The 23,339-nt window shown below is 41.4% G+C and overlaps 1 pseudogene across 1 annotated transcript in view; it reads left to right on the top strand.

Annotated features, from left to right (window-relative positions):
- The window catches only part of LOC309664674 (dihydropyrimidinase-like), a 77,921-nt pseudogene extending 55,253 nt beyond the window's left edge, over positions 1 to 22,668 (top strand). The window contains exons 7-8 of the transcript XR_014268448.1: positions 12,276 to 12,483; positions 22,528 to 22,668. The product of XR_014268448.1 is annotated as a dihydropyrimidinase-like (transcript). The remainder of the gene's footprint in view (positions 1 to 12,275; positions 12,484 to 22,527) is intronic.
- Positions 22,669 to 23,339: the final 671 nt, after the last annotated feature.

Raw genomic sequence — 23,339 nt, 5'->3', positions numbered from 1 at the left:
CAAATTGCATATATTTGAGCACTAAGGAAGTTGAATATTTTTCCATGTTTATTAGTCATTGGGTTTTTTTCCTTATGAAGAAATATCGGTTCATGCCCTTTGTTCATTTTTCATTTGGTAAAGTGTTATTATTTGTCTCTTCATTTAAAGGGGTCTGTCTTATTTCTTGCAAACTCCCCAGGTTCTTTTGAGAAATAAATGCTATAGTTACATGAAAGTGTTTTGCATAAACTGTAAGGACCTATATGCATGTTGTTATTATTGAAAAATTGACCTTGTTCATATGTTAGAGTCATATTTATAACAAAGAGGTCCTCGCAAATTCAGAAATAGACTTGACTAGAGTGTGAGCTCAGTTCCCGTCGGGATTTTTGTCTGTTTTATTCACTGCTGCATCCCCAGTGCCTAGAACAGTGTGTGGCATGGAGTAGTGATCAATAAATACATATTAAATGAATGGAATATGAGATAAACACATAGATGGATAGAGATTTTCTACAATGTTCCACCAAGTTGACTTCATTTCATTTTCTCTTTTGCCTCAAGCTGGAAGCAAATAGAGTTGTGTATGGCTGGTAGGTCAGAGCTGTGAAATAGTGTTCTTATCATTCTGGACTTAGGAAGCTCATTTCTTAGAACCTAACTTTCTTTATGGTAACATTGTAAGCCTAATTAGTAATTCTACCTCATTTATTTAAGTGATAAACCAGAGACAAGAAGAGTTTAGTGACCCAAGCATGGCTTTCAGCAGTATGATAGAAGACCCAAGTTGTTGTTCTATTTTTATATAAGAGCATTTCTAATTCCTAAATATATGACAAGCCTCCTAGTCTGTCCATGCCTCACTTGTGGTTTCTGGCAATTATGAGAATAAATTGTACACAAGGTCTAAAATAAAACATGACAGTATGCCTTAAAATTGATTCATTCTTTGGTTGCCTATTTTGCGGGAAAGGTTTTGCATAGAAATTTATGCTAATGAGTTTAATCTCCTATATAGACTTAAATTCAACTACCCACAGGTGCCTGGTACCAGCTTCTTTTCTAGAGTTTCTCTGCTCTGTTTTTATCCCTAATTATCCTACCTCACATTGTTTTCCTTTTAAGGTGCTTTAGTGTTTCTGGAAGAAGATGGGGTAAAATTTCATATAAATGTGCATTTTGCTCCAGACTCGTGTTCTGGATGGATCACTTACAGTGGGAGGCAATACATGATGGTTAAGTGCTTTGTTTTTGAGGCACACAGAATCTTATTTATGATCTTAGGTGAGTTACTCAGCTTCCCTGAGCCTCAATTTCTTCATTTATAAAATAGGTATTTAAAAAACCCTGCTTCCATTGGATTGTAAGGATTAAATAAAATAATGTGTGAAAAGATGTTAGCATAGGGTTTGACAAATAAGCAAGCAGGAAATAGAGGCTGCAACTGAATATTATTATTTATTATTGTCATGTTCATCATAGATGGCTGGGCCATGGCTCTTAGCCACTGAGGTGCTATTAGCAAATGTAAGAAAAGCAAGTGAAAATGTCAAAGCAAGAGACAAGGAAAGAGATAGATGCCTGCAAGAAACAATCCCAGAAGCACCCCATCCAGGATATATCAGTCAGGGTTCAAACAGAGAAGTGGAACCACCTGGAGATACAGATATCGATACAGATACAGATGTATACACACATGCATATATACATATATGCGTGTGTGTAGATATATGTGCACATGTATATATACATAGGTATACACATACATGTTTGTATATATGATTTGACCTTTCACAACTGTAGGAGCTGGTTGATCAGTGTCTGCAAGGCTGCTGTCTTTGCATCTGATGCTGGAGCTTGAAGTCCAGCGGTCAGGCCATCGGGAGGGGAAGATGGAGGTCCAGTGGGAAGTGCAGAGACAAGGTGGAACCACAAGCGCAAGCTGGGCCCGACAGGGAGGACGGAGTGACACCAGTGCCTGTTCTTGTTGCCTCTGCCCTTGCTGGTGTGGCGTGGATGTCAAACTTTGGTCATGGGCCCAAACACACACTGGGCCCAGGCTCAGCCCCAGTGGCTCCTCACGCCAGATGAGCCCGCAGATAATTGGAGCTGCACATTGGCCGCTGCTTCACTTCCACCCTCTGAGGCCTGGGTGTCATTATCCACGTGGTTATCTGTTTTGAGGTGAAGACACTGAGGGGTACAGAGAAGTTATTCATTTGCTTCAAATCACACAGCTGCAAAGGGCAGAGCTGGGATCCAGAGCAGGCCTGGTTGACTTGTTGACTAATCTCTTAAACACTGCAAAGTTACAGCTGCCCCAAAAGGCAGGGAAGGAAGGCATACCTACCGCCCAGCGGTTAACATGTTGTCTCTGGTAACCTTTTTAATGAGTGAAGAATGTAGTGCTTTCATCCTTGGAGCAGGGGGTGCTCACGGATGGTGGAGTGTGGTGAAGGAGGGTGGAATGGGGGTTCAGCCTGCCCGTGTTTATTTCCTCCCGACCGCATACTTCCTGTGTAACTCGGACAATTTACTCAACCCCTCTCAGTCTCCATTTCCTCGTCTGTTAAATGGAGATAGTGAGTGCTTGAGAGATTAGGTGAGGCGTGCACATGGAAGAACCCAGAATATAGCTTAATGGACATTGACCACACCTGGAACTTGCTGGGCCCCTAATTGAAGTGACTTGGAAATAGAATCATGTGACGTTCTGTTTGCCTCATCACTTTCTCGGGAATGCTGGAGGCCAGGGCTCTGTTCTTAGGATTGCGGAGCCGGAAATTCTCTCTGACTTTTGAGGAGGTGCTGTAGCCCATCCTGGTGGATTTCACACAGTTCACTGGCCGCCTGTGTCCACGGATCTCTTTCCTGGCCGCAGACTTTGCTCTTGTTCTTCACTAACACACCTCACTCCCGATTGTCACGAAGTTATTTTCCAGTGTCAAACTACATTTCATCTGCCAGCATTTCTGCTCACTACCTCTTTTTATTTTCCTCAGCAGGGATGGAAGGAAAATAGGTCATCTTTTTCGTTTCAAAAAAAAAGAGTAAAGTTTAGAAGTGCCCCAGACATTTACGTGATCCAGCATTCTCTTTTCCATCCCTTTATTGAGAACCCTACTGACTTCCCTTTATAGTCCAGTAAGTCTTCTTTCTTCCTGAAATATGGTATTAGAGCTGAACATAATCATAAATACCTGGCCGACTCTGGTTTGCAAGAAGGATAGTGTGTGAATTTTACCCATTGTATTCCTGTGTAGAAAACGCACATCTTTTTCTGCCCAAGTTGTGCCCCTAGATAGTCTGTCAAACAATGTCATCTTGCCAAGGGCAAGGCAGCCTCCCAGGAAGGGTGACAATGTAATTACAAGACCAAGTCCACACCCCATCCCAGAAAGTTATTTCTAACTCTTACCAATATGTTAGGCCAACAGCCTCACCTTCCGAAAGCTAATAATCATACCTCACCTATAAGAACTTATCTGTTTACTATTCATAGGATATACATCCTAGTATCATGCTAGCTTTTGCTGATTCCCATTCAGCTCCTCTTCCTTCAAGACACTAAATTATTTTTAATTCCCCACTTTCTGAAAACTAGTATATAGAACATGAAATATTTATGTTAAGTAGTAATGTCAAAATTTGCTAATAACTTATTTTTAGATAAACAAATATGTATCTAAAATGCCTTCTATTTGCTCAGTGCTGTGCAAGGCACAGGGGGTGAAAGATGTGGGACCTACTTCCAAGGTCAACTTTCTAGAATCTAAATCCAGTTTATCTAACCATGGTCTGCACCACCATCCATGACCTGGATGACATAACTCCAAGGACGAAATAGCCGGCTTGCCCGATCGGTTTATTTCTTTAAGTCAGTGCTTGGGCAGCATTATTATGAACCTGTATTAAGTATTTTGTTGTCCATGTAGCACCAGTAGAGTTCCAAGTTATTGTCCAATTTAGATTTAATAATGTGGCTGAAGCAGTTCCCATTTTCTCTTCTGTGGGAGGCGGTGCAGAAGTCTGCATCGAGGATGGAAGATTGATGGGTGCAGTGAGCAGCAACTTTGCTTAATAATGAGAATGTACTTGAAGTAGCACCACTTAGCATTTCCAGAGATGTGGTTGCTTTGCTCCCCATTTATATAACTTGTCACATCCAAGAAATTGACAGAAGTAGTCTGAAATAGACAGTTGGAGCACACGTCAAAAAAAAATTTTCCATCATGATCACATGGAGAATGACCAATTTCAGTTTAAGGAATTTTTAATAGCATCCTAAATCCCTTGCCGCTAAACAGAAGACAGACTAAGAAACACTAGGAAGTAAGGAACGAGCTGCTTCCCATTTGTTTTCTGGTGGATGAAGAATGTTTTCACTGACTGCATGCTTTCCAAGTAGCTTCTCATAGAGCTTTCAAGGGGCAACACTGTCTAGTGGTTAAGAGCCCAGCCTTTTATCTCATCTGAGCTGCATGAACTTACTAGCTGTGTAACATGGGGTGAGTTATTCACCTTTTTGTGTCTCATCATCCTTGTCTATTGCATGGTGCTGTTGGGAAGCTTTAAATGGTTACTATTCTTTCATGTTGAATATACAAGATGTCATATAACACAGTGTAGAGAGATGAGGTATATTTTTAAAGAAGCCACTAATAGACCTGATATGATTCTTTCAACCTTTTTTTTGGTTCTCATGGCAACCTGGTAAGGATCCATCCATGCCATGGACAAAGTGGCTGAGTTGGAGGCAGTATAACAAAATACCTAAACAAGTCATTTCTCTGGGGTCAGGAAAACCCACATTGTTTTAAGAAATTATCTTCCTTTCCCCAGTGTTCTCTTTGAATGCACACAGGCAGTCTCCCACAGGCTATTTTGCTTCAGTGATTTTCTCATCTATAAGAGCACGCAGCTCTTTGATAGGAAGCTATTTGCAAAGGGACAGAATGTTTTTCTGCAGCTGTGATGTGAGTGGTATCAAAGTTATTGACACAGTTGAAAAATAGCTTAATGTTATCTTCAAGGCTTCCGCTTTCCTGTCGGCTTGAGCCTTGGAGATGTGTATAATTGGGACTCAGTAAGACAACCTTGACACCCCTCTGCAGAGAAATGTGCCCGTTTGATACAGGCTCAAAGCGAGTTTGACAAAGAGCAGCTTTTCCCTTGGGGCAGGGTGACCACGGAGAATCTGCTAATGAAGAGTTAATGGCCCAGGAACCCCAGCTTCACTTACCAGACGGGAAGGCTTTAATCATTCCTATCCTTCCTGTCACCACCAGGACAGGCCAACAGCCTAGCCATCCAGTCAGTAATTAGAGAGAAGGTATTTCTCTACTCTCCTGAGCTGACTGTCATATTGTTAAATTTGAAAACTATTTGATGATGAATCTCACAGCTCTTTGGTTTGACTGATGAGTGGAATCAGAGCACCGCCCCACATTCGCATCTGTTCTGTGGACAGATTTGGTGGAAAATAGTTTCTGGTTTCTTTTTGAGTCGCAGACCTTTTGACCTGTGCCTTGGAGACATCCATGGGCTCTTCATTACAGGAATTACTCTCCAGAGGACAAGGTCTTCATCAGTCAGCGTCTTTGGTTGCAAACCATAGCAACTAACTTCCACGCAGATGAGCAAAACCACACTCTGTGGGAAGGCCATGGGGTGCCCACAGATCAAAGGAATAGTCAGTGCTCCAGGCTTTGAAAGGACAGAGTCCAAGGCAGCCCTGGACAGCCTGCAGCAGAATTGCTCTGTGTTCAGGGATGCACCCTCCAATCCCTTAAAAAAACATTTCTTTTTGTCATTCTACCAAAGATTCAAATTCCCGGGAAACAATGCAGTTCCCCCTCTCTTGGCTAGGGAAGAACAGGGCACCATGCCTAACCATCTTGCCAGATATCTCCAATGGGGGAGAGATGTTTCTTAAAGAAAAACTGGGGGAATGCTGAAACCAGAAGAAGGGAGAGTGTATGCTAAGGGATGGAACTACAGAGCTTGCTACACTGCATCCCTCAGAATAGGATCACGTGTGTGGCTGAAATGCACTGCAAAGCTCCATGTCACCTGCTCCAATTTATCTCACAGTGTTGCTGAACCTTAGGACGGTGACATGTTAGCCCATTGACTGAATCCCTTCTAGTTAGAGCCCAGACGTGTGTTCCTGCTTTCTTCTAAGATGGTTGGAAGAAAAAGATGGATCAGGCAGGGTTCTTAGCTGCAACCAAGAGAAATCTGCGCTAGGTGGTTAAACAAAAGAGGAATGTACTAAAAGAACTGGGTGACTCAGAGGATCTCCAGGAGGGCCAGAAGACCAGGCTGAGAGGCTGTGTAGCCAGGGCCAATGCCCCAGGCCTACCATAGGGCAGTAGAGAGCCCCAGCGCTGCCCCTGGGCTCAGTTGCCATGGATCGCTTCACTGAGGCGGGGCTTGGACCCTAGTGCTGAACCCCTGTCACAGCTGGCCTGAAAAACAGGATTGACCCATCTCTACCTTCACCAACATGGATCCTGCAGCACCTGCTTCCTGAGTCACCAGCTTGCCCTGCAAAGTACGGTGCTGGGGCACCATTTTGGAGGAGACCAGGCGACATGACCGGGCCCCAGCTGCAGAGGGGCCTGGGAAGGCATGTTCTGGCTTCTGCCTTAGAACAGAAGGCCTCTGCCTTGGAGGAAGCATGTTCAAAGGAACAGCAAGTGTCCTTAGAAAGGCAGTTGTGTGACTTTGAACTTGTGTTCATTCCACTAATGGACCACATCTCCCATACAGCACTAGTAATGAATAGATGTTAAATACATTTTGTAATAATTTTATAAACCTTATGATGATATTGCATTCTATTTTTTGTTGAAAACAAATATTGAAAATGTACCACACTTTTTTTCATCTTCTTATGACGGGGTTACAGATACACCAGTATGCTCAAAAAGTGGCAGTGATTCCAACCTGTCAGAGGTTCCTTCAATATCAAGCTGTATGAACCTTGGGCAAACTCTTACACAGCTGTATTTGAGCATTACCGTCCAGGACATGGTGTAATAGTACTTAGCTGCGGACTTAATCGTGTTGATAATATTGGTATTGCTAAGTATTTTTAGGTATCAATAAACAAATGTTTCATCTAACTGGATAAGATACAACTAAGAATGATAATTATAACAATGTTCCTTTATTTATTTATTTATTTCTTACTAATGAGCTTGTACAGTTCACCAGAAATGCTAAGTACACAACAGAACTTTAGGACTGGATGTTTACATTCCATGTAAGTCAGTGTTCTGTTATTTCCAAAACACTGTAATTATCAAGAGATCATTACAATTGGTTCAGATAATGCTACAACACAGAGGAAAATGCAAGGTTTTGCCGTGGGTTGTCAGGGTCAGCTTCTAGGAACCAGAAGCTGGCCCTTCCCTTCCCTTTCCTTCCCTTCCCTTCCCTTCCCTTCCCTTCCCTTTCGTTTCTGTTTCATTTCCTTTCTTTTCTCTTCTGTTTTCTTCTCTTCTTTTCTTTTCCAGCTTTATTGAGATATGATTGACATGGGACCAGGATTTTTGAGCAGAGTCTTGGGGCAGGGAGGGGGCATATCTGAGCAGTGAGAAGGGCACCCAGGGAAAAGGAAGACTCAGAAGTGTGGAAGTTCCTAAAGAACTGGAGACTCGCAGCTCTGGCTGGAAGGAAAAAGTTGGGTGAGGAATGACACCCTGTCAGACACCTTCCAATGTGAAAGTGGAAGCACATTCTTTTTGCTGCTGGTGATAATGCCGAGAATTTACATTTTGTGTAAATTTGACCTCATTGACATAATACCTTATTATAGAGAATCACTTAGATGTTGCCTAATTGCCTTCTTTCTCTTGCTAACCCCAATGCTGAGAAAGTCAAAAAAATGGCCTTTGTTTTGGCTGCGGCAGAGAAATCTGATTTGATATTTTGTTGTCACAGATCTTTTGCTTTCATATTTATTTGTTTTTTTCCTAGGCCACCCAAGCACTTTAATTTGTATATTTCCTTTTGCATTTGTCCACATGCATATGTATTTTCCCATGCTTTCTGTAACTTTTTTTCCATTTAAATTATATAATTATCATTTTCTTTGCTTCCCCAGTGTATTCTTATTTCTAGTCTTTCACAGAAGCCCAATGTTCCATTGAGTAATCACTGGGAAATTGTTATGCTTCAGTTTTTCAATAGTTTAGATATCGTAATTGCAATTTTTGTGTATAGAACTTATTTCTTCTGTTAGATTATTTTCCTAACAGCATCTGTAACTCTTAACTTCCTGCTTGGAAAAATAAAGTTTTATGTCTTAGGGTTTTCCCTTTTTTGCCTCCCATTCTTGTAGGTAAATAACCATTTCAGCATGAATTATTATGCATTTTACTTTCTCTGTATAGCAGCCTTACTAATACATCTGTCCAGACATGCTTATATAACATTGTACAGTATAAGCCCAAGAGCTTCTGCCATCAGTGTAACTGTGATATGCAGGAAAGCAGTAGCCCAGACTATGGAAGTATCGAAGAGAGATTGTGATGGTCATAAAACGACACTCTAGCCTGAAGGTCTAAATCTCCTCTATGTTGTTTCCTAGATTTATTTTCTTTAAGTTTGTATCTTTCATCACCAACTCATAACTTATCATAACTCATTCTATACCTAGTAACCCTTTAACTATTTTATTCATTTTCCTACTTTAATGACATTACTTACTATTTGATCAGTACTCTTCCCTCCTCCTTAGTGTTTGACATGATTGTTGTTGTATTTGTACCTGCCTCCTATTTGTTAACCTTTTAAATGTTTCTCTGTACCAGTAAGTTGGTTCCTAAGGATACTGAAAGCTCTTTTTGTGCAGCATACACTGGCCATAGGACCCAGTGATGCCACTCATGGGAATTTACACTAAGAAAAGCGTTCACACCAAACATATACATGAATCTTTATAATATCTGTATTCATAATCATCAAAAACTGGAAACAACCCAAATGTCCTTCAGTAGGTGAATGGATAAACACTCTGTGGTGTATTCATACATTGGAATACTACTCAGCAATTAAAAAGGAATGACCTATTGATACACACAACAACTTGGATAAATCTCAAAATAGTTATGCCAAATGAAAGAAGTCAGCTTCAAAAGGTTACATACTCTATGATTCCATTTACATGACATTCTTGAAAAGAGACTGCTCTGGAGATAGAGAACAGATCAAGGATTTCCAGGAGTTATGCGTGGGGGGAGGTTATGACTACACAGGGATGGTATGAGTTTTGGGGGGCGATGGAACTGTTTGTGTCCTGAATGTTGTGAGGATAACAAATCTATCCAGGTGTCAACAGTCATAGAACTAACACTAAAAATGTAAATTTTATTGTATGTTAACTTAAAAAATATGAAAAGATTCCCGTTTCATCAAAGTAGTCGTAGGTCCTTTGACAAGTTATTTAACCTCTCTAAATCTCAATTTATTTACTTGTCAAGTGTAGAAAATACTCTCTACCTTGAAGAGGTGTCATAAAGATGAACTAGAATGTCATAAAGTATCTACCTGACATACAGGAAAATCTTCTTTTTCTTTTCCATGCTGGTATTTCTCATTGGGAGCAGATTCTTTTTCATGATTATTATTACCTGGGCTTTTTTACAGTTATTTGTCTCTTGGGGAACAGACTGGAGGGTTTCAAGCAGAAAAGTGACCTGATCTGATGTTCATTTTTAAAATATCATTTGAGCAGCTTTGTGGGGGGGTGGTAAGGAGTGTAGGAGGGTAAGAATGGAAACATGGAGGCCAGTAAGAGGTGTTGGGGGTTGTCCAGATGAGAGATGATGGTGGCGTGGACTCGGTGGGAGCGATGGAGGGGGAGAGAAATGGGCAGGTTTGGGATTTATTTATTTTTTGGAGGTAGAACCAACAGGCTTGATGATGGTTTGAGGAGTGAGGAAAGGTGGCTGGGGGTGTCATTTACTGAGATGAGAAACTCAAGGGAGGAGCAAACTCGAGTGTGTGGGCTGGAGTCATCATGGAAAATCAAGAATTCTGTTTGGATGTGTTAAGGAGTGGAAACCAAACAGATAATTGGGTACAGGATTCTGGAACCCAGGACCAGGTCAGCGTTGTGTCGTTCATTTCCACTGGAGGCGCCACAGTGAGTCTCCCAGCTCCGCCCCTCCAGATTAGGGTTGCAGGGGAGCTTTTAGCTGCTATTCCTTTGACCTAGCCTTGGGATTTTTAGCAAAGCACTTTTCTTTAATCCATTCCTGAGAGCAAGCGCTTGTAGAAACTTCAGAGTATGCTTGTCTGATCCACTGCTGCCAGATTTTCTTTTTCCTTTTCCATTTAATGTGATTTAGGGAAAGGCGAACACCCAGTATTTCCAAATATCCAGCTTAGAAGTCATTTCATACTGTGTAAGATTGAAAAGTATTAATAAACTACTGAGAATACTGATGACTATGCAAATACATGACAAAATATGCTGAGGTTATATTCAACATATTTTGTTATTTTTATTGTCCTCAAATTTCCAGTTTTGCCACAGACAAGGGAAAGAAATTCAAGATATAGTTTTCCTTTTCAAGGTATAATTTTTTCTATGTTGAATTTTTTAAAGTTTTATTTACTTTTTTATACAGCAGTTTCTTATTAGTTATCTATTTTATACATATTAGTGTATATATGTCAATCCCAATCTCCCAATTCATCCCACCACCACCACCCCTCCCACCCCCGCTTTCTCCCCTTGGTGTCCATACGTTTGTTCTCTGCATCTGTGTCTCTATTTCTGCCGTGCAAACCGGTTCATCTGTACCATTTTTCTAGATTCCACATATATGCGTTAATATATGATATTTGTTTTTCTCTTTCTGACTTACTTCACTCTGTATGACAGTCTCTAGGTCCATCCACGTCTCTACAAATGACCCAATTTCGTTCCTTTTTATGGCTGAGTAATATTCCATTGTATATATGTACCACATCTTCTTTATCGTCTGTCAGTGGGCATTTAGGTTGCTTCCATAACCTGACTATTGTAAATAGTGCTGCATTGAACATTGGGGCGCATGTGTCTTTTGGAATTATGGTTTTCTCTGGGTATATGCCCGGTAGTGGGATAAGCATCATAAGAGACTACTACAAGCAACTCTATGCCAATAAAATGGACAACCTGGAAGAAATGGACAAATTCTTAGAAAGGTATAACCTTCCAAGACTGAACCAGGAAGAAATAGAAAGTATGAACAGACCAATCACAAGTAACAAAATTGAAAATGTGATTAAAAATCTTCCAACAAACAAAAGTCCAGGACCAGATGACTTCACAGGTGAATTCTATCAAACATTTAGAGAAGAGCTAACACCCATCCTTCTCAAACTCTTCCAAAAAATTGCAGAGGAAGGAACACTCCCAAACTCATTCTACAAGACCACCATCACCCTGATACCAAAACCAGACAAAGATACTACAAAAAAAGAAAATTACTGACCAGTATCACTGATGAATATAGAAGCAAATATCCTCAACAAAATACTAGCAAACAGAATCCAACAACACATTAAAAGGATCATACACCATGATCAAGTGGGATTTATCCCAAGGATGCAAGGATTCTTCAATATACGCAAATCAGTCAATGTGATACACCACATTAACAAATTGAAGAATAAATACCATATGATCATCTCAATAGATGCAGGAAAAGCTTTCGACAAAATTCAATACCTATTTATGATAAAAAAAAAAAAAACTCTCCAGAGAGTGGGCATAGAGGGAACCTACCTCAACATAATAAAGACCATATACGATAACTACCAATTAACGATTGCCTCTGGGAAGGGAGGGACAGGGATGGAATTTGAGGGACAGGGAGGTATTGAGGAAACCTCCACTGTGTCTGCAAAAGTTAAAATTGTGTGGAGTGGGTATTGAGTCAGTGTGTTCATCATACTAATCTATGTTTGAAATATTTTATAATTAATATTTTGTTCTTTAAACATATACATAAAAATAACTTAAAATTATAAACGAGAGACAATGCCCTTCTTCCACTCGCTCCATCCTTATTAATCACCGTAAAGAGTGATCTACTGGGTTTTTCTCTCAGAAAATGTAATTACTTTGCAATAAAATGTTAATGCTATGTTCTATTCTTAAAGTCACTTGTTCCAGTGATAAAGCTATGGCTTAATAGAGTTGCTAACTTTTCTTCTAAGTCATTCTTTTAATATTTCATATTTGTCAAATGAGCTGGTAATGATCGGGAACATCTTTGTTTTTACGTCAGGACCATTTCGGCAAAAACTCATCATCAGGCTGTTAACTTCAACATCTTCGAGGGCATGGTGTGCCATGGGGTGCCCCTGGTGACTATTTCAAGAGGCAAAGTGGTGTATGAAGCTGGAGTTTTCAATGTCACAGCAGGAGACGGGAAGTTTATTCCTCGTAAACCATTTGCTGAATATATTTACGGACGGATCAAGCAGCAGGACCAGGTGAGTTGGGGCTAAGTGGGCTGTTAACACGGGCTGGATTGTCACTTGCTCCTGGATGCTGGTGATGGCGTTGTCACATACAATTGGTTAACATATTCACAGGGTGTTAGAAGAGGTTATGAACAAATACAGCTGTCAAAGAAAAAAGTCATTATTGGATGGATGCAGTTTCTTTTGAAGATTGGTGTCTGTCGGGTTTCCTAATGGACCAAGTCAGGTTTTCCCAGGCAAGTGTAGGGCCCCTGTGGGCCTTTTGACAATTGCTGTTAGTCAGAGTCCTGTGAGAAGCAGCCATCCAGATGGATAAAGGTGTGACTTTTTTAAACACCTGGGAGAGAAAATGGGTGGGAGCCCGGGAAAGGCTGGGAGAGCCCTCAGCCTGCAGTTCAAGCCTGGCCCCAGTGAAGGAGAGAGGGAGAAAAACAAGTGGTGGAAACATCCTAGACTACTATACAGACCAAGAAAGGTTGAGCAAGGCCTACAAGCAGCCCTTGAGCCATCTCCTGCATCCAGCCACGTGGCGTGCTGTCATTGGCTGAGAACAGCAGTGGGAGGCATGTCCTCAAACGGACAAAAGGATGGAGTTCGAACTCAACTACTGTCCCTTGAAACATCAAGCTCCCTGTCGTTGAAGGTCTGCAAGGTGTATTCTAATGACCACCAGAGCAATGGCGGAGTTTGAGGTCAAGGTAAATATGAATTCTACCTTGGCTTCCCTTTTCCTAGCTGTGTGGCCAAGAGCAAGTTTCTCTATCATCCTTGGTCTGTTTCCTCATCTGGAAAATGACAACAGTGTGTTCTCCCCAACAGATTGCAAGAGTCAAATGAGATTTTAAAACGTAAGGCACCAGTAGGAGGTCAATAAACATCAGTTCAGTCTCTTTGCTTTCCGCCTTTGATGACCGAATTTATAATAAAGGCCTCCAAGTCTTTGTTATAATCCAGTTGTTAAAAAAGAGGTGTTTGTTCTTTTAATATGTCTTGCATTTTCCAGTGTTTGTTTAGCTCATGCAGTGTTTTAAACAGTTTTAAAAATTCACTTCACTACATACAGTAATATATCAGAATTTTCAGACTAAAACCATCTAAATTGCTGGGTTTGGAGAGAGGCGGGGCACCGTGTGCCCTCAATCCCACATGGTAAGAACAGGCCGGAGCTGGATGGCCAAGCCCTACAGAGGCAGCCTTTCTGATTTTCACCTACAGGCTTCACTCATTAATGTTCCCAAACCGGCTGTGTAGCCATTAGAATTTGTAACCCTTGGGTTAGTTCTAAGGCTTCTGTGTCTTCTTTCCATTTTAAAATATACTTCTCTTTTTCCAAAGTTCTCTGGCTGTTTTCCGATTCATTTCGTTTGGGTCTTGTAGTCTCTTTGATTTCTCCTCTAATGTCTTGTGAAAATTTTTTGCTTGTGGATTCTCAGAGTTTGTTAGATAAGATTCATCCTTTTTAACCACTTCCTAAAGCTTTGATTAAGTAAACAAGTGCTCTAGAATGCTTTAAATTCTCAGGATGCCACAATTCTTTATATACTGTATTTCAGTCAAAATATTTAAGGTTGCAATTTATTTTGCTGGGAGTTAATTTGTAAATATTGACACTGACAGGTGACAGGTAGGTAGAGGCTATAAGGTTTCCATGTATTTCTAAACATCACATGGTAAATAACAGCAATACTAACATTTACTGAGCTTTTACTGAAGGCAAGGCACAATGCTAGGGGCTCTGTCACTGTAACAACCCTGTGAGCGAGGGAGTATTATTTTCCCCACTTTAAGTATTAGGAAACTGAAGCTTCAGGAAATTAAACAACTTGGTCATGTCACATAGCTAGTATATGGCAGGACCAAAACATCAACTCCGGTTATCTGACTACAAAAGCTGTATGCTTAAGCAATAAACCATATAACGTAAACCATAAAGATTGAGTTAAATGAGTTAATGGGAGATAAGTTATTCTGAACTAGGTTTGGGGAAAAAATCTAAATGAGAGGCCTTGATGGCAGCTAGTTTATTCATGACACTTGTAGTAGTAATCCAAGGGAGGAACAGATAAGCGTTGACTTAGGAGAGATAGTACCGACAGAACTGGGTGATGAATCATGTGACACTTGAAGTGAATCCAGGACCAGCCTGCTCCAGGCTGTCAGTACCAGTTGCCCACCAGCAGGGACACTAGACTAACTGGGAACCCCTGACAGACTGTATTTAAAGGACTGACTTTGCCTAAGTCTTCCTCTTGTAGGGAAAATATGCCGAGATCACCGAATGACTGGCTTCATCAGTTCTCCTTTTCAAATTGTTGTTGGGTATTTTATTGGCAAAATTAATGCCAACATCATTTTTTAGGAGTTCACTATCAATTTTGTGAGTTATTTTAGTTTCTCAATATTTTCTTCTGATACCAACTTTTTAGGTATTCTAGTGCATTATTGTTTTTACAATAACAATAAATAATAGTTGCATTATAATATATTGTTCTGAGCACTTACTATCTGCCAGGCACTGTATTTGGTGTAATTTATATTCATTATTTTACCTAACCTGCACAACAAGCCATGTGGGAGATATTGTCATCCCCATTTTACAGAATAGGAAACTGACTCTCAGCAAGATTAAGTAACTTTACCTGGGCTGAGCGGTAAGTAAACGTAAGAGCCAGGGTGTGTGATAAGACCTTTCTGATTCCCGCTGTACATGAGACCTCTGTAGAGCAAGAAAAGAGAAGAAAATGATTGTGAAACTCAAATCATGGGGAATGCATTATTTTAAAAAGTGTTGATGTGGAAAAAGTATCAAATAAAATGAATAAAATGAGGTTTGGGGACTGTGTGGAGATGTTTCAGACCTTTTTTCTCTCCATTAGGCGAAGATAATTTCATAGAAGAAAAATATTACGCTAAAGTTAAAAAGAGTTGTTAGGAATCCTAGATTTTAAATTCACATGAGGTAATTAGAGCTCTTACTTTGGTTTTCATTTGAAATATTCAGATTTCTTTGTAAGTGAGGATAAGAGTTTGAAGGCAAGCAGGAAAGGCCCATACCATTTCTCCTGCTCTCCTGTTATCCTTCCCAAGAAAATTAATCACTTGCCACTCTGGACTCCAAAGCACAGATTGTAGAGACATGCCAGTGTTTGTCAGTCCCAGAACTCAGCTGGTCTCCTGGCTAGAATTTTAGTTCTTTGAGGAACTTACTTTCTTATTCCCAGTACTTCCTATGTAGTAGGCGTTTGATAAATAAACAAATTGCAAATGGAAGGAGCAAAGACTATAGTTTCAGAGGTCATAGAAAGGACTTGAAATAAATTTACACAGAAGATTGCCTCTTGCCTCGTCCCAAACAGTGGGGTTGTCTGTGAACTTGATTCTTATCCACGATTTTATTACTTAGTGAAACTTGGCATCATGCTGTGCAGCTGTCACTGTTAACGGATATTGTGAGGAATTTCAAAGGACAGAAATGACATTGTAATGCAATTTGACAGCTTCAGGGAATTGTTTACTTTATTTTAATATTTAAACAGGGGATCCTTAAGGGAAAAAATTTAAATCAGAAGATGAAACCTCAAAATTTATTTGATAAATGTTACATAATAAAATACATATTTCAATTCAGTATAAAAAGTCACTTAAGGAAGAGGGTTGGGGGATTCAGGAAAGAAAAATAAAAGAGGAAGGAAAAAAAGGACATGGTCCCTCGGTATCCATAGGGTTTGGTGCTCAGTATCTGCAGATACCAAAACCCACAGCTGCTCAAGTCCCTTATACTGTTGGCCCTCTCTATCCATGTACTCAACCAGCTGTGCACATGGAGGGCCACGGTAACAGCAACTTGGGTGTTCAAGTACATTTTGAAAGAAGAAAATCAACTTACATACTATTCATTCTTTACCAAAAAAAACAAAAACAAAAACTTTTTAAACTCAAATGGTTTATTATTCCTAGAATTTTTGTGTGTTTAGGGTATTATAATTTTTACCAAAATTTGGAAGCACAGACATTCTTCAAGTCATCCCTTTTTCTCTTTTTTCAGTAATAAGCAACCCAATCTATTTTGGAAAATTAGGGTCACATTGCATTTTCTAGAGAAGCAGGGATAACTTCATGGAGTAATGCATGGTTTCAGAATACTGCTGCCAAAGCTTTTAAACTGGCTTGTGCCTTTGCAACCATAAGCATAATTTGCCTTTTAGATAAGATAAAATTAAATGGATGGCTGATCTAGTCCTTGAAACGGGTGTTCTCCATTTCCGAAATAACAGTTTGTCAATGTCTTTCTCAATGTGGTAGCTCAGAGAAAATAATTTCATATCATCAGCTGCCATGTAATTCTGATTTCCTCGGATTGATTGCTAGTAATTGCAAAAGGCGATACATATGTTGGAGCCAGCTCATTTTGGCTTATGAGAGACACTTGTATGTATCCCTTCCCAACTCCTCCTTCAATGGTGTCAGTAGCTTGAAATCAGCCATGGTGAGAGCATTTACACAACAGAAATAGGCAAGTGCTATAAATCAGGGCTTTAGGAGTGATGAGAAAAGGGGAAGGTGGGTTGTCAACATTTACCAGTACATCACTGTATACAGGGACTTTGTAAGTACTCTCTTTTCATGTTTTATCTAACCATTCAATGTTCATCCAGTAAATACTTATTGATGACCAATTATGTCCTGACATTGTTCTTGAGAAATAGCTCACAGGGTATTTTGAGGATTAAATGGAAACATTTGGTGGATAGTCAAACATTATCAAAATGCAAATGTTCATGTTATAGATCACCTCTGTTGAATCTAGTGATTCATAGTCCCCTGGAGAGCTCAGTCCTGTGAGGACCTCTAAGAACCTTGAAGTTCACCAGGTACTGAATACCTACCTCTAAATTCACCAGCCAGGAATGGATTTCATTCTCAGGGAGTCGCTGCTCATTTGGACCGTTTGGTGTTAGGTCAGTGTCTGCTGTTTGGTATTTGGAAGTTCTGTTGTCTTTATCGCTATGTTAGTATCTTAGCCTCCATGATCAACATTGTATTAGTAACTTCTTGGGGTTCAGGATTCTTGTCTATGGTCTTAAAAATCTCAGAGAAATCTAGCATCCTAGCATTTTACTCTCTGCAGACAATACAGGTAAATTTTCTATCAATTTTAAGCTTCCTCTTTTCCCTGACCAGCTAACCAAAAACATTTCTGCAATCATGCGGGTATAGTGATTGAAATTAATATTTATTCATAGCACATCATATCGCGATATAATTCTCATTTTTGTCTATAAACTCATCACAGTGACAATCATCATTAAGTACTATGAACTCAAATTGAGCTCCAATCTACCTAAGTAAACCACCAGCACCCTGCTGGGTGAGGTGCCATCCATGTTTCCTGTTTTACTTAGGATAGCCTCTCACAGTGTTTTACCCTCAAACCTTTCTATTTGATTGTGAACCCACCAAGATGGGAAGAACTGCTGGCGGGGTGTGCTCGTCTAATTTTGGCCAGCCTGTACTGGGGGAAAAAGATGTCCCCACCCAGATCAGTCTTCCAAAGGTGTGCGCTCAGGATCCTAGTCTCTTTTAGGTGCTCCTTAAGAAAGCTTTCAAGTGATTTTAGATAATGCTACCCTCAGGAGATTCTATTGCCCAATATCATCTAAAAAGTTCTAAAAAGTCCTACAGTCAAGAAATCTTTCATTTAACAAATGTTTGTTAAGGACCAGATACAATTCCATATTCCAGGTGCTGGGGATATAGGTGTAACTAAGACAGCAGTCCCTGGGCTCAAAGAGCTTTAATCCTACTTCTCTTTCAACTATAGTTTGTGGGTGCTTAAGTTCTAGTTCTGTTTGAGATGCTAATTACACCTTCCTGTGAAGAGGTCAGTTAGCCACTTGGATAAAGGAGTGCGGAAATTGGGAGGCATTGGGGCTGGACGTAAAATTTAGGAATCCTGGCATCTACATTTATTTAAAAACACAAGTCTGAGGCCACCAGAGAGACTGTAGACAGAGAAGAAAGGGGACTTGAGAAAGAGCTCTGGGGCTGCCAACCTTCAGAGGCTGAGGAGAGGTGGAGGGGAGGAGCCAGCCAAGGAGCCTGAGAAAGCTGACCAGTGAGATCAGAAGAAAAGTAGGAGAACACGGAGAAGATAAGAGACCTGCTTACTTTGTTCAACCCAGAACCCTCTGATACTTCATCCTGGTCTTCCTGTGAGCTTTATGCTGCATTAATGTCCTCTAAGAAGTGGGTATGCAGGGACTTCCCTGGTGGCGCAGTGGTTAGGAATCCGCCTGCCAATGCAGGGGACACGGGTTCGAGCCCTGGTCTGGGAAGATCCCACATGCCGTGGAGCAACTAAGCCCGTGCACCACAACTGCTGAGCCTGTGCTCTAGAGCCCACGAGCCACAACTACTGAGCCTGCATGCCACAACTATAAAGCCCGTGCGCCTAGAGCCCGTGTTCCTCAACAAGAGAAGCCACTGCAATGAGAAGCCCGCGCACCAAAACGAAGAGCAGCCCCCGCTCGCTGCAACTAGAGAAAGCCCGCATACAGCAATGAAGACCCAACGTAGCCAAAAATAAATAAATAAGTAAAAAAAAAAAAAAAAAAAAAGAAATAGGTATGCATGTAGTTGGGAAACTCAGGATGGTGTCCCTGTCATCACTGTACTCATCCTGGATACCTGGGAAAGAAGCCCACTTTGGACCCAACCACTAGGATAAGCTCTGAGCATTATACACTGGTTGCACCAGATGCTGATGCCCGTGTCAGGGCTGGGCACGTCACACTGGAGATGGAGTTTGCCATTTGCCACTAGAGAGAAGCCACGTGACTACTTTTCCTGAGAGCTGCAGGGTAAGTCTGCTTAGAAAACATGTGCAGCCAAACTCTGGAATAATGCAGGGAAGGCTTAACATTCTGCAGAACGAGTGCCGTCACCTTTCTATTTCGTCACCGTGAACATCTACTGAGGTTCTAAAATGTATATAGAGTACAGTGCCAGGGGCAATAGACAGTACAAAGATGGACAAGACCTGGGTCTAGCATTAAAGAGCTTATGTAACCACATCTAAGGATAAGAAAAGATTAGAAGGTTGAAAGTACTGCAAGGCTTGAGACCAGAACTTAAATTGTCTTTGATTCCTGTCAACTTGTCTATAAAGGGGAAGACTGTGAAGTGTGGGGCAGCAAAAGCCTCCCCAGAGAGGGTCAGTCTGTGTCTGAGGTGGCGGTGTGGGCAGGAGTGGTTAACAGCCCACAGCCATCCTGGCAGGAAATCGGTCCCTGCCCGTCCCGAGCCTCAGCAGCAGATGAAGAGGAAGGCTGTGTGCACGTGAGACCTGGCCAGTCAGGTCAGAGACATTTGACGGTCAGTGTGACCAGAGTGACCAGCCAGGCTAAGAGGGGCCTCGTGGCATTGCTAGTACAGTGACTGAGCAGCCGGAAAGGGATTCTTAGACAAGTGCAAAGGGCAGGTGCAACCTGGGGAGCAGATCAGTGCTGAAGCAGAACAAAAGAGGATGAGGGAAACTGAGTCAGCTCTGGCCAGGATAACTGACACAAAGAGGAGAGGAGCTCAACTAGAGATCTCCTTCCCACCAGCATCCTTCCACCCTTAATAGGAATTTATCAAGTATTTACTGAGTACTTGTTTTGGAGAAACAGAGCAATAGACCAACCCTGAGTCTGCTGGAGGAGATAGACAGATAATTACAGAAAATGGTAAGCACGATACTGGATGTGGCAGAGAGGTCTAAAGCTCCCTGGGCTAATGATTGCCTGGGCTGAGTTACCGAAGATCCATTGGAGATATTTAGGTTAAAAAAAAGAGGGTGGGCATGCCATGATGGTTGAAGGCATGGCCCTGGCAGAAGGATGCTTGGAAGGATGCCGATTCACCTGGTTTGAGTCACCCCTGAGCCTGCAGCTGGGTTCAGGGAAGGGATCCTCCGAGGGACCTGCCGGCTTGTGGAGCAAGCCCACCCCCTGAATGAGGAGGGGGGGGCCCGGGCTTGACGGTCCCGCTTAAATCACTGGTATTAGTCATCAGTCCCCAGGAAGGAGTCCAGGAGAGACAAACAAGTACAGATGAAAGCCACAAACAGAAAGGTTTCGAAGGAACTGTTGGAACAGGGAGATGGGGGTGCTGATGAGGGACATGCAGCACAAAGGCAGATGGCACAAATATCTGCCCACTGGTGTCACTTTCTCCAGGGGCTGCAGAAGAGGCTGATGCTTGAACTGAAATATGCCACGGGTTTTGCCGAGTGCAAATACCAACAGGAAAAGAGAAAAGCAAGACTCTTTACGTTGTCTGCAAGAGAAGGGTTGAAGGAAAGTGGAAACAAATCCTGGTTTGCTTGGATGGTCCTGAATTTTACCTGTTAATTACGTTTAGTACCCTTTACACTCTCAGAAGTGTCCCAGTTTGGATGATAAATTATATGGTCACATTAGGTTTAAGTACATACATATAGTTGGGCTTGAAAAATAAACCAGGAGAAGAAAAAACAATGAGACTAAGACCTGAAACGGGGGATGTGGTCAGAGAGTGGGGTATTAAATTAATTTAAAGTTTCAGGTGTGGATTGGCTCCAGGTAACTACAATGTCCAGGGGCTGGGTGGCAGCCAAGGGAAGTTGGTGCTTCATTACCCCGTGTCGATGTTCAAGGTGATGGCAGGATCCAGGGCGAAGGAAAGGACTGAGTCGATAGCGAGCCAAGATGCAAGTCCAGCAAAGCATCCAACCAGACACAGAAAGTGGACAGAGGCTTGGACTTGTGCACAGAGGGCAGGGGTCTTCCTAGTCACTAAGTGATCAGTGTGCTTCAAATTCCACTGTAGGGACACGGTCTCTGTCTTGTTCTCTGCTTTATCCTCTGTGCCTGGCAAAATACCTGGGGCTTGTGTGTGCTCAGTAAATATCTACTGAATGAACGAAGGAAATGCTTTGTATCTGGGAAATCTCATGTGCCTGTGAGGTAGGTTTTATTCCTTGCATTTCATAAGTGAGTGAGTAGGCTCAGAGGAGCTTATTAACTTGCCAGTTTCCTACAGCCAGTAAATGGCAAAGCTAGAATTCAAACTTAGACCTACCTTTCTCCAAAGCCCACACGGTTGATCACTACAATATATTAGTTTTGGTGGTCAAAATAAGACAGATGTACACAAATGTACACACACACATATTTATTTTTTAAGAGCTTTTATATGCTAGGCATTATTCTAAATGCTTTACATATATTTAATCCTCACAACCCCCCTATAAATTAGGAGCTATTACGATCCCCAGTTTATAGCTGAAGCACAGTTTTAAGTAACATGCCCAGGCAAGCTGGTTCCAGAGCCCATGCCCTTAACCACTGTGGTTTACAATTACTTGACTTGCCAGTGAATTTGTGTCCACATTGACAAACAGTAGGATTTACTTACTTCTTATGAATCCCTTTGTTTAGAAAGTCCTGATTTCAAAAGTCTGCTCAAGCACTGAATTAACTCTAGCTGAATCCAGGGTTCTGCTACACAGTTGGCCACCAAAGAGGTATAGTTCCAGATGGGAGATTCTGTAGAAGGCTTGTTACAAGCGGGGACTATCAGGAAAATGAGGAAACACACACACAGATTGCTAGAATCTGAAACAAAAAGCTGAAAGTCTTAGGAGACGTACAACAAAGCACTCTGGGAATATAGACACCTAGAATTGAAACTACAAGAAAAGGTAGAATGTTGGAAAAGCCTGTAAGGTGGTTATAGAACAGAATGTGTGAGGATATGGCAGAGGCCCCAGTGAAAGTTGCACTGGAAGGAATGATTGTTAGGAAGTGTTCCCTGGGCCTTTGTCTGATGCAGATCAACCCCAGTGAAAGAGTGGGGCAATGCCGGTACCTGAGGTCGCCAGGAATTTCTGTGAAAGGGCAGGGCATGGGAGGCACATGATAAATTCACAAGGCTCATTTTTGGTCTCACAATTCACTTAGGGAGCAGAGCTTAGCTTTGAATTCAAGAAGTCAATAAGCCACAAGAGAAAAATGAAATGTTCTGTTTCAGACTTGCACGCCTACCCCCGTGGAGCGTGAACCCTATAAGGGAGAAGTCATCACACTGAAATCCAGAGGGACAACAGAAGACTCCACACATGGGACCAGGAAACAGGCCCCCTCCTGAACCCGGTGCTGTCAGTAAGGGATAGTGGGCAGAGAAAGTTTTCCTCCCTGACAGCATATGGAATTAGCATATCTCTTTCTTCCTTAGTGTTTAAAAGAGTCCATGGTCAAGGTCAAAGACTTCAAAGTGACCTCAGACTCAAGGACAGTTCAGCCAAAGGGCAGGCTGATAAAAGACCTCTTGACGCAGAACACTTGGATGAGCCTTCCAGGTTGAAGAAGGCCTTGGGCTAGCTGGAGGTTTATTCTCTGAGGCGTCAGGAAACGTTGCACAGAGGCCTAGAGAATCAAGTATGAGCAAGAGGCTGGTAACACAGAGGGAGGCTGTTATTGAGGAAGGTTGGCACTACTTAAAACTGAGAGTGCAAGTTTATAGTCAAAATTGATAAACCGATTAGGACTTTATCTGGAAGAAATGAATCTATGTATTGTAAAGGCAACCATATTCTAGAACTTAGAATGGAATGAAAAATGAATCATGTTGCTTTGGGTATAATTTTTCAGGAAAATTATTTGATAGCTTATTTCACATAGTTTTAGAATAATATAGATATGGTAATTTAAAAAACATTTGAGTGCTTCATCAGTTTTCTCTTAGTCTTTTGACATTCAAATCTTTCTTTTTGAAACACATATTATCATCATCCTTGTCAATTTTCTCTTTCTGGGTTTTTTGGGTTTTTTTTTTCCAGTTGT

This window comes from Balaenoptera physalus, assembly GCF_965194825.1.
Source record: "Balaenoptera physalus genome assembly, chromosome: 7".
Taxonomy (NCBI): Eukaryota; Metazoa; Chordata; class Mammalia; order Artiodactyla; family Balaenopteridae; genus Balaenoptera; species Balaenoptera physalus.
The sequence above is the reverse complement of the archived record's forward strand: the minus strand, read 5'-3'. Positions and strand labels throughout refer to the sequence as shown.